This window comes from Benincasa hispida, chromosome 11 (assembly GCF_009727055.1).
Source record: "Benincasa hispida cultivar B227 chromosome 11, ASM972705v1, whole genome shotgun sequence".
NCBI classification, from domain to species: Eukaryota; Viridiplantae; Streptophyta; class Magnoliopsida; order Cucurbitales; family Cucurbitaceae; genus Benincasa; species Benincasa hispida.
Window position 1 is genome coordinate 11879597 of NC_052359.1, and position 13225 is coordinate 11892821.

The following is a 13225-nucleotide window of genomic DNA, read 5'->3' on the forward strand; positions in this document are numbered from 1 at the left end:
ATAGAAATAACCTAGACAACACCTAAATTTTTCGACCTATCTCCTAAGATCAAGAGTTCATAGAGAATTTGAATTGGATAGCTAACCCTGGTTGGGTTTTTGTTGAGGAAGTGGTTAGGCATTTGACTAGTGGTAAAGATTTTAAGTTTACGACCCTATGATGCCATTGACCACAAGAGAAGGAAATATAGGATTAGTATCAACTACAAAAGAAAAAAACATAGTAGTCCAAAAGTTGCTTTGAAATTGACATAGAATCACACGCGAACTAAGAGGAATCGTTTGTTATTACATACAAAGTATTTGTTTCTTCTTCTTCTTCTTCTTTTTTTTTTTTTTATCGACCGTGCCAATTTTTTTAGATCTTATACAATATTACTTAAAGTGCGAATGACGATTATAAAGTGCTTCATGTTTGAAATAAACGGTGAATCTTAAAAATTCCATAAGTTAGTAACAATGTTATAGACAATCAGTAAAACGAGAGAGGTAGGGGAAGAGAGAAGACTGCACACGAAGATTTGGTAACCCAATTCAGTGAGTTTACACCTATGTCTGAGAGGCTTTACGCCTAGGTGAAAAGAGATCCACTAGTATTCAACTTAGTTTAACAACAACAATTTCACTAAGATTACGTAGAGTGAGATTACTTATGTCAGAATACTAGAGAGTAAGTTAGACTCCCCCTAACTTTGATATTGCTTACGATGAGTTTGCAAATTTAGGCTCCCCTAAATCCGATGCCATAATAACGACTTCACCCTCTTGTCACCCGCTAGTTGAAAAGAACACTCAACTAGCATTCAGATACAATACGTTGAAGAACCTGCTTAAACAACCCAAGCTTCCCAGAATCAAAACGCTTCTTCTTTTGTTTGAACAACAACCAAGTATACACCAAAACACTCTGCTACTTCAATAATTAGTTTCTCATATTTTTTATTAAGATTTCGGAAGCCCTAAAAACTCTTGCACTAGTCCTTAAATATGAGTAAGACAAAAAAAAAAAAGGGCAAAAAAACACTAACGGCAAAGATGCACATAAAGAAAGAAATTTCCAACAAATCTGTCACCAATAAAGAAAGAATATTCACACACAGACAACAAAAAAATATCTAACATTAAAAGAAAATATTATTCGCCAATAATAATGTAACAAGCTCCCCCTTTGGCATAATATTTTATCTTAATGACAAATGAGTCAAACAAACCAGGAAAAAAAAAAACAAACAACGCCATTTCAAGTGCACTAAAGAACTTTGAGATACAGACTGAGCAACAACAAACCAAACCAAGAGAGAGAATAAAACATCCATCAAAAGAATAAAATAGTGCCAACCCAAACAACTAAAATAACCAAACACCAGACCAACCATCACCAAACCAACCAAACTAGAACCTACACTTCTCCCCTTTTTTGCCATAAAGAAAATTAAGTGGATGGCGGGGGTTGAGAAAAAAAGGCATCATGAGGCTGCAGAAGTGTCACACTTAACAAATGAACCAAGCCATTAATATCAGCATGACGATCAGTCAAATCATGAATAATAGTGCTCAAGACTCTGTGGCTAGAATAATCACGAAAGATGAAATGCTCTAGCTTAGTTGAAATCAATGAACCTCCTTCCAAAATTTGCAGTTCATCAGGAAGAGGATCGTCAGAATGCTTGTGAGGATGAATGTTGTAAACAATGTCAGGGACATGAAAACCCTGAAAGATCTTATAACTAAGATTCAAAGACTTGGAAATAGGGCCAGACCCATCATTCGGTCCAAGAATAGTAGGACACTGGGACAAAAAAATGCCAGTAAACACGGATAGCAGATAGGCAACTTTATTGCAAGAGAGTGAACGTGGCGAAGAAGTTGATTAAACACGAACACACCAAAATCAAAAGTAGACATCATTCCAATTTGATATAAAAGACCAACCAGGGAAGGAGACAAACTTGACCCATAAGTTAAGAGACACCAGTTAGCTACCTAATCTAGAATATAATAAAATACTTCACACTGAGAGTGGAAGCAGACAATTGCCAAGAGGAAGGCCATTCAAAATGAGACCCACCAGTAAGTTCAGCCACAAGATCCTCAGTAGAAAAATGAGGCGCGCCAAAAGGAGGCGAAGCAGGACGCCCAAGGTAAGCATTAATGACATCAGGAGAAATTGTGAAGCAGGTTCTTCTAATATAAACTTTTTTCTAGTCGGGTGAGATGGGATCATTAAACTTGGAAAGGAGATTGATGATGAATTCCCTTATCATCTGAGGATAAAATTGACCGAGATCATTTTCTTTACTATAAAACGCTCTCATTAATAGGCATAGACAGGACATTAGGGGGAACTTTACGATGGCCTACTCGAGTGCGAGGCTTGTTTCTGACAACAACAATATCACCTTCACTACTAGAAATAGATATCTGCATAGGAGGATCAGAATCAAGGTCAGACTGCTTCTTAGAAGGAGTTCTTTTAGAAAGAGTCCATGTATAAGGACCTCACTCAGTGGGAGCATCAATCGAGGGTATTTTCTTCACTTTTCTAACTGGGCAAGGGGAACGTTATCATCAAAGGAGACTGACTCATTTTCCTCACCTGAAGAAATTGATCCCCAGATAGATTTCTCACCAATAGAATCATCAAAACAAGAGAAAGCCACACCTTCATCATCAGAACAAGGAACAGAAACAGCTAGAGAAGCTTGCACAGGAAAATGCTCGAAACAAACACCAAAATCTCATAAGTTAAGGATAATTTCAGAAACATCAGGAAAAACATTAGAACCCTTCTAAACATCAGACGAAGAGACCACATGAGATACAACAGAACCAACATTATCAGTATTGACATCAGGGCCAACATCACAACCAACATCAGTATTAACAAAGCATCAAGGTTAACTTTATCAAACTTAACATCAGAATCAATAACAGGATTAGTTACAACAATACAAGGTAAGTGAAAATTAGAATCAATATCAGAGGAGAAAGAAATAGGAGGAACTGTTACACCTTTTTCAGCACTAGAGGTACCTAACAGATTCTTCTCAACAACGAAACTCATATACGGCTGAACATCCTTAGCAATAGAGTCATCATACAAGGTCATGGCAAGTTGGTGAATGTCAAGGACCTTCGGTGAACCAGGAACACCAATATGCAACGGAGGTTGAACTTCAACCACGTCTTCCCCAGACTCCTTCAACTTCGAGGAAGGCAAGTCTAAGCGAGATCGTTTGGAAAAAGATTCTTCAATAGGGACATCAGGAATGTATGCCCTACCTGATGAGACATTAGGTCTCACAACCCATTTCTGGTTAGCTTTCTTCTTCAATCTAACCGTTTTCTTCCTGGAAGTACGAGCACCATTTCGAGAGTTTATTGTGAGAAACTGCAACACTTAAAAAGGGAAATTAGCTAGGCTGTTGATTTCAACATAAACGTAGAAATAGGGTAAAAGCCTCAATCATTTTATATTTGAACTGTTGGTGGAGAGAAGAAAAGATGAAACTAAAGAGCCGATTATGTAAAATATGGTGAGAAATAATTATGGGCTGATGAATTTAAATTTTGGCCCAAACCACTCCACTTTCCAAAATAACAATTAATTGCTATTGATTAATTCGACAAATCCCAAGTGTAACACGCAGGGATTCAAACTAAGAAGCATCCAACGACTTAGTGAAAATGTCTGTAATCTATTTATCAGTACTACCATGCTCAAGAACAATAACTTTGAACTCAACTAATTCTCTGATGAAGCGATGCCTGATATCAATGTGCTTGGTCTTGTTATGCTGAACATGATTTTTGGAGATGTTAATAACATTCATGTTATCACAAAACAAGGTCATGACATCTTGCGTAACATCATAATTCTGAAGCATCTGTTTCATCCACAGCAGTTGAGTGTAACTACTACTAGCAACTATATATTCGGTCTCAGCAACTAACAAGAACACACAGTTCTACTTCTTGCCGAACCAAGATATGAGATTGTTTTCTAAGAAGAAACATCCTCTGGAGGTTCTTTTTCTATCTTCAAAATTTCAGCCCAATCGGTATTACAGTTCCCAATGCGAATACAATTAGTATCAGAGGAATAAAGAAGATCATAATTCATAGTCCCATTGATGTACTTGAGAATTCGTTTCACACTTGTCAGATGACTTGTCTTCGGATTAGACTAAAATCTAGCACATATGCCCACAACACAAGCTATGTCAGAACGGTTGCCTGTTAGATACAGAAGACTTCCAATCATGCTCGTGTATAAGCTTTCATCAATATTTGCAATATCGGTGTTTTTAGTAAGTTTAGCATGAGTTAGGGCTGGAGTGCGTTTAGGACTTGCTTTCTCAAGACCAAACTTTTGAAACATATTTCTGACATATTTACTTTGAGCTACAAATATCCTATCAGGTAATTACTTAACTTGAAGGCCAAGAAAATATATCAATTCACCCACCATGCTCATCTCAAATTCAGCTTTCATCTGGTTGACAAATTGATCTACAAGAGACTGTGGGTGATCCTCCAAATACAATTTCATCAACATATTTTTGAGCAATGATAAAATCTTCTCCTGTCCTCTTTATGAACAAAGTTTTATCAGAACTTCCTCTAGAATACCCTTTTTGCAACAAGAACTCTGCTAGCCTTTTATACAAAGCCCTTGGAGCTTTTTTAAGCCATACAAGGCCTTACGTAGTCTATACACATGTTGAGGACAAGGTGGGTCTATAAATTCCTTCGGTTGTTCAACATCAACCTTTTCATTTAGCACACTGTTCAAAAAGGCGCTTTTAACATCCATTTGATATAATTTAAATTTAAGAAGATATGATACTCCAAGAAGTAAGCAAATTGCCTTTAACCGAGCAACAGGGGCAAAGATCTAATCAAAACCAATACCTTCCACCTGAGTATATCTATGTGCAACAAGTCGAGCTTTATTGTGAGTAACCGATAGTATTCAACTTATTGCGAGTAACATAAAGACTTGGTAACCCAGTTCTGTGAAATTACACTTATGTCTGGGAGGCTTTACACCTAGGTGAAAAGAGATCCACTAGTATTCAACTTAGTTTAACAACAACAATTTCACTTTGATTACATAGAGTTAGATTACTCATGTCAGAATAGTAGAGTGCAAGTTAGGCTCCCTCTAACTTTGATACTGCTTGTGATGAGTTTGCAAATTTAGGCGTCCCTAAATCCAATGTCACAGCAATGATTTCACCCTCTTGTCACCTGCTAGTTGAAAAGAACACTCAACTAGTGTTCAGATACAATACGTCAAAGAACCTACTTGAATAACCCAAGCTTCACATAATCGAAACGCTTCTTTTTTTTTGTTTGAACAACAACCATGTCTATACCAAAAGACTGCCATTTTAGTAATCAGTTTCTCATCTTTTTAATTAGTTTCTCATCTTTTTTATTAAGATTTCGATAGCCCTAAAAACCCTTACACCAGCCCTTAAGTATGGGCAAGACAAAAATAGGGCAAAAAAACACCAACAACAAAGACGCATATAAGGAAATAAATTCTCAACAAATTTGTCGCCAATAAGAAAAGAATATTCATACAAAGACAATAACAAAATATCCAATATTAAAAAATATAGTATTCGCCAATAATAACGTAACAATGTCCTTAACTCTATATAGGCAATTTGAAGACCCATATTATACAAAGGTAAAAAACCTATAAAATTTACAAATTTGTCAGTAACCCAACCAATTGAAGCCAATCAAAGGAGGCTATTGTACAACTTTGTTCACTGAATTGATCTATGTCGACCAACCGATGAGCACCTGAGGTCATATAACTAAGTTTATGTGTTGACTCTGTTCATATATTGGCTTTATGAAATCTGTACTTTACTCCATCTTTCAGTATTGAATTTAACTAAGTATGCTAACCATGAGCATACAAATCAATATAATGAAATTATACCACGAGCAAAGGTGTTCAAAACATTCTAAGGCATATAACTAATTAAGCTTGATTATTAATCTTTTTAGGGCATTCCCACATCTGATCTCCAAAAGAAATGGCTATAAAGTAACAAAAAATGACAAAACAGGAAATAAATAAACACTAAAGATGATCTCTCGAAAAAATGAAAAAGACGGGCATGTGATTCTGAAATGGCTAAAATCACTTTTGTCATGTTCAAAATCATTCCAAAACATACCTATAATTGCTCAAAATTAATTTAATATTTAATTTTACACTTTTAAAATATAATTTTTATATCATCAAATTTGATTTTGAAAGATTAAAAGCACGTTTACTAGTGATTTTAGAACTAATAAGTTGGAATTACTCGATAAATGTGCAATTTCAAAAGCAAGTTGTTGAACAACTTATTTGTAAATGGTAAGTGAAGGGATAGTTGTTAACTTGAGACTAGTTAGTGTATGGGTTGGGTGAAGAGATTATTTAATTTTGATGAACTTTTAGTTCTAATGTTCATTACTTCAAGTTTAAGCTTTTGTTAAGTTGCAAGTCATGTGTTTTGTTTATAAACTTGAGACTAATATATGAGGGGTGGGTGAGGGGACAGTTGAGTTTTGATTCTTGGGAGTAGTTTTTGAGTTTAAGTTTTCCTTAAAGTTATTATTTTAATTTGTTTTTGTAAATGGTGGGTAAGGAGATAGATAATTTGAGACTTGGTTCCGAACATGTTCGGATTAACTTTTTAAATGTTTAAATAAGTGTTTATAAGTGAAAAAAAAGTGTCTATAAATACTTCAAGTTTTAGTGTTTAATTAAGTTGTGGATCAATTAGTATACTTATAAACTTGAGATGGTTTTGTCAATTGTTGGTTTTAATACTTTTAGGATTAAATTTAAGTTTTAGTTAAGTTGTGCTTATAAACTTGAGATTAATTAGTGTATGGGGTTGGTAATGAGATTATTTGGTGAACTTTTAGTTCTAATCTTCATGACTTTAAGTTTAAGTTTTTGTTATATTTATAAACTTGAGAGATTAGTACATGATGGGTAGGTGAGGGGATAGTTGAGTTGAGTTAGTTATAGTTTTTACCTTTAGTTTTGATGTTGAATTAATTGGAGAGAGAGAAACAATAATAAAATTTATTATTTTGTTAGTTCATAAGTTTTCATGTTAAAGTTAAATAATCGAGAAAACTTAGTTGTTCATTGATTTTTTTTTGTAGGTAGTTCGACGTAGATTTACAAAAAATATTGTTCAGCCGAATCTAAATATGCATATGTGTATGTGACAAAATTAATTTCTTTTTAGTATGTAATTTAACTTTTATTAATTTTAATTAAGTTTGTGGACATAGTTTAGATTTTTTCATAATTTGTTTTAGTTGATTGTAGTTGGACAATAAATTGTAATATAATGGAATTAAATTTGTTAGTTTTGCTTACATTTTAAGTACTAAATGTTTCAATTCAAATGCTTTTTAGAAAAGAATTATTACAAAAACCCTAAGTTGATGTCACATTGACGTCGGTAGAACCAGGTAAACGTTTACTATGTGAGACCTTTGTTGACGCCAAAGAGGAGGTGTCGGGCAAACCTACCGATGCAAGTGTTTTTATTTTATTTTATTTTTTTAAAAAATTTGAATCGGTAGATCCCCTATGCCAACGCGACCATTTTGGCGTCGATAGAGGTGGTGGTGAGACCTTCACCACCACCATTATGCTTCGCATATTCCAATATCGATAGAGCCTCTCTCGACGAAGCTTTACCGACAAGCAAAATGGTGTCGGAAAAACTTTTCTTGATATCGTTTGTGATTCTCCAGACGATTTTGTGCCTCTTAAAAGACAAAAATTCCATAAAATCTTACAAAGACCCACAATCAAATTTCAAACAAATAGATGAATCACTAAATACAAAAGGATCCAACAAAGAAAAATATTATCTTCGATCATGGGAAATCTTTTTAAATGATCATGATAAATAGACTAAAATTTCAAAAAAAAAAAAAAAGCAAAGTCTTCATCGCTACAAATTCATAATGTGTGTCTCTTTTTGTGTATTAGACTCAAACGACATAGTGAAAACACTCAATTAATAATATACAACCTTGTTAAACACATGAGAAAAAGACCTTTTTGATTCCTAGGTTCTGGATTTAATTTCCACTTGGTCTTTAGTTTTCCAGTATAACTTTAGTCCTTAAGTTGTGAAGTTTGGTTTCAATTTAGTATCTAATTTAAAAATATTACAATTTTTATCATTGAGATTTGAATTTTATTTCAATTTTATCCCTAGTCTTCAAAATTTTACATTTTTAATCCTGATTTTTCACTAAATACTCACTTCAGTTTTTTGCTCTAATGTCTATTAATTAATTTAAAATAATCAAAAGGATTATAATTAATCAAGCTTCACTATTTTTGTTGTCACTATTAAAATTAATTTTAAAATGTCACTTCATAATGAGTTTAAATTAATTAATAAATATTAGCGCCCAAAGACTAAAGTCAGTATTTAGTGAAAAATCGATATTAAAAGTGTAAATCTAGAAACACATGAACTAATTTGACATAAAACTTCAATCTCAAGGATAAGTTGTAACATTTTAAAATTTATAGACCAAATTGAACTTAAACTCAAAACTTAAGAATTAAAAGTATAACATTTTGAAACTTAAGAAACAAAAAAGTATTTTTTTTCCTTAAAACATTTAAGTCTTTAGATCTAGAGGTGATTCTATTAATCTCTTTCTTCTTGCTAACCTATATAACTTAATTAAAAGAGATAGTTTAATAGACTAGGGAATCAAAGGAGAGTATGAAGAAGAGACGGAAAAAAAAAAGATGAAATGTGGGAAAATGTTTAGCTATAGATTGAAACCATGGTTTAAAAGTTCCATCGAAATCTTAACCTTGAAATTTTGACTGGGGAACATTTCGTTTTCCTCTTAATTTCGACAAGATTTCGAGAATATTCCTATTCCCCTCATTTCGATGAAATTTCAAGATTTTGAAAAAATTTTGAAAAATTTCGACATTTCAAGAAGATTCTAATTTTTTTTTAATTAACTATGTTAGCTCCATTTAAAATTTTCAATTTTATGGTTCTGATTACACACAATTCTATAGTTTCACATGCCAATGTCATTTTCGACAAAGGATTAAGTCTTTTTATGTTACTTTTTCTAGTTTCTAACTTTTCTCAATTTTTAGCTTTACTTGTTGAGGGAAATGGTATATAAGAATTGAATACACTAGCAAACTGATAACAACTCAACTAGAAACAGACACTCAATGTATAATATTCAAACTCAAACGTAAACTAAATGGTGTAACAAAACTTAGATATGAAAATTATCAAAGACTCGAAAGAACCTCAAAACCTCTGGAGATTCAAAATATAGTCGAGGCACGCTTCTGATTAGTGTTGTTCTGAAGACAATTATTCACTCTGCACAGGTTGCAAGCAGACTATAGTGATTGTCTTAGTAGGATAAAAAGACTAACTTCGGTAGATAACTCATTTGAGTTGTTACTTGACAAAAACCAAACATAACTCTTTTAAATTGAAGAAACTACAAATTTAACTTTCATACATGTTAAGTTTGTACATGAAACGTCATTTTAATTTGAAGTTTCAATCCAATTTGAGAGTTTCTAAACAATGAATTTAATCTACACAATTAAATCTAATTTTTTGTTCAACATTCAGTTGTTTAACTTTCTTTTACTATATATCTAACAATCCCCCACATTAAAAAAAAATCAAACAAAAAACATTGAGAGCAAACAGACCAAGTTATGCATAAGGAGAGATGCCTTCTGGACCTGATCCTTTCTTAGTGAATATCCGTCGGATTTTTCGAAGAAATAGTGAGACTAAGCTCTGGAACTATCCTTCTTCTTGGTGAATTGAGATAATAGATATCACACATAACTCATTTTGTATCTTTGAATTCTATACGTTTGTGTCCATTTTGGTCCTAGACAAAATCCTAAATTCATGAGAGCTTTGGAGAACATAAGCCATGTGAAAAGTTTTCGTAGAAGCGACCCCATTTCTACTCTCACATAGGTAATATTGATTAAGAGTATTTTATTTTTACTTCTCTTATAAAACAAGATATCAATATAAACCTTACCATCAACAGATCACACTTTAGAACATCACAGAAATGGAAAGAAACTATAAGTTTTTTAGTGTGTCAAATATAAATTATCCAACTAGTTTGCCTATTGAACCTAAATTTATGAATTTCCAGTCAATTAGGTTAGGTTACCACTAGATAATTCACTTCATAGGCTTTAGGCCCATTTCTCTCGATATATATGTGAATTTCTCTCTTTGACAATCCTTTTGTCAAAGGATCTACAATATTCTCTTTTGATTTTACATAATCAATAGAAATTATTCCATTAATGAACAACTGCTTTATCAAATTATACCTACGTCTAATATGTCGTGACTTGCCATTGTAGACATTATTCTCAACTCTCGTAGAAGCCGTTAAATTGTCACAATAAATACATATTGCACTTATAGGCTTTTGCCATAATGGAATATCCTCAAAAAAATTTGAAGCCATTCATCTTCTTCTTTTGCTTTATCAAGAGCTATAAACTTTGATTCCATATCAGAACGTGCTATACACGTCTGTTTTGAAGATTTTCATGATACAATTGCCCCACCTAAAGAAAAAACATACCCACTGGTTGACTTAGTTTCCATGCTATTAGAGATTCAATTAGCATCACTAAATCCTTCCAGTACATGTGGATACCTCATATAACGTAATCCATAGTCTAGAATGTACTTTAAATACTTTAGAACTCTGATTAACAACATTTCAATGATCATGCCCAGGATGGTAGTGTATCTTACTAAACTTCCTACTAAATAGGCAATATCAGTTCTTGTACAATTCATTATGTACATTAAGCTACCAGTAACTCTAGAATATTCTAGAGAAGACATAACTTCATCATTGTTTTCCTTCCAATTACAATTTGGATCAAATGGAGTAACAGTCGACTTACTCTCAAAATGATCAAATTTTCTCAGCACTTTCTTTATATAGTGAGATCGAGAAAGTATGTATCCACTTGAATTTCTTGTTATTCAAATTTAAAGGATAACATCAGTAAGACCAAGGTCTTTCATATCAAAGTTGGGTTTCAACATCTTTTGAGTGGAATCAATGACACTTCTACTTATGCTCAGTATTAACATATCATCCACATACAAACAAACAACGATATGCTCTTGATCAATGGTTTTAGCATAGACACATTTATCACATTCATTTATATTAGATCCGTTTGATAACATGGTATGATCACATTTTTTATGCCATTGTTTTTTAGTGCTTGTTTCAACCCATAAAGAGACTTGACAAGTTTACAAACTTTATCTTCAAGTCCTTTAACAATAAACCTTTTAGGTTGTTCCATATAGATTTCTTCATCTAAATCTCCATTTAAAAAATATATTTTTACGTCCATTTGGTATCTTTCCAAATTTTGTAAAGTTGCTATTATAATTATACCCTTATAGATGCAATCCTTGTCACTAGAGAATAGGTATCAAAGAAATCGAGCCTTGCGAGCTTTGTACTTATCAATAGTGTTGTTAGCTTTTAGCTTTTTCTTAAAAATCCATTTACTCTCAATTGGTTTACTTCAAGGAGGTAAATCAACCAATAATGTATTATTTTGTAAAATAGATTCTAGCTCACTATTTATAGCTTTTTTCTAATAAGGTGCATCAAGAGATGGCATTGGTTCGTGAAAAGTTTGAGGCTCATCTTCTATCATATATGTTATAAAATCAGGTCCAAACGAAGTAGCTTTCTTAGCTCTTTTTCTTCTTCTAGGTTCAGACTCAATTTCTTTTATTGTCTTGATCTTTCGAAAAGCTAGCCTCATTGATTCTTTTGACACTAATAATTTTGTGTCCTTCTTCCTTTAAAGGAAATATATCCTCAAAGCATTCAGCTTCAATAGATTCCATTATGGTATTATTACTAATATCAGATATTTCTGATTTAATACCATGAATTTATATGTAGCACTATGCAATGCATATAAAGACACAATCAATTGTCTTAAGCCCAAATTTTGTCCTTTTTGGTAAAGAAATTTGTACCTTTGCCAAACACCCCCACATTTTTAGCATTTTAAATGAGGGTAACTTTACATTTCACACTTCATAAGGCAACTTATTAGTCTTCTTATGTGAAATTCTATTTATTATAAAATTTGTTGTCAACAAAGCTTTCCCCCACAACCTGAATTATTTAACATGCAATTAACCATGTCCTTTAACGTTCGACTCTTTCTTTCAGCTACGCTATTTTGTTGTGGTGTATAAGATGTTGTAGTTTGATGGATTATACCATTAACTTCATAGAATTATGATGTGATGATGATTCATATTCACCACCTCTATCTGATCCGAGCGCCTTTACTTTCTTCTCAAGTTAATTCTCAACTTATGCTTTATATGTTTTAAAAACATTAAAGGTTTCTTCTTTACTATGTAATAAATATACATAGCAATATTTACTACAATCATCAATGAATATGACAAAGTATCTTTTACCACCTCGTGTGGAAGTACTTTTCATATCACATACATCACTGTGGATTAAATCAAGTAACTCATTACTTCTTTCCATGGATGAAAATGACTTTCTAGTAAACTTTGTTTCAATACAAGCTTCACATTTTTGTCTATTATCAATGTTAAAATTAGGCAATAGTCCTACACTTACCATTCTATTTAAAGAACGATAATTGACATGCCCCAATCTAGAATGCCAAATATCATACAACTCAACAATATAAGCAGAAAAATTGCTATTATTATTATTCTTCGACATTTGTGTCAGTATATTCAATTTGAATATACCATCACTTAGATAGCCTTTTCCCACATACTGAAAGAACCATTGAAGATTCTTGAGTGGAAACAGGATTGGACCAAAAAATCCAAATTTACAGAACAATAGAGAATGACAGAAAATTAAAATTGGTTTAGAAACCCTTACTTTAGAAGACCATTCTTCAAGAAGAATCCTTCGATCAAAAGGACACTACCACAAAATTTTCACTATATTCTTTGGATGAGAATTTAGAAGGTGTGGACTTTGACTATTTTGGATGGGAGAATCTTTTAGAGAGATGATAGGAAATGATGATGAGGAAGTAAATTTCTCAGAACCATTTTTTTGTGAAAAATCTCTAGGATGAACC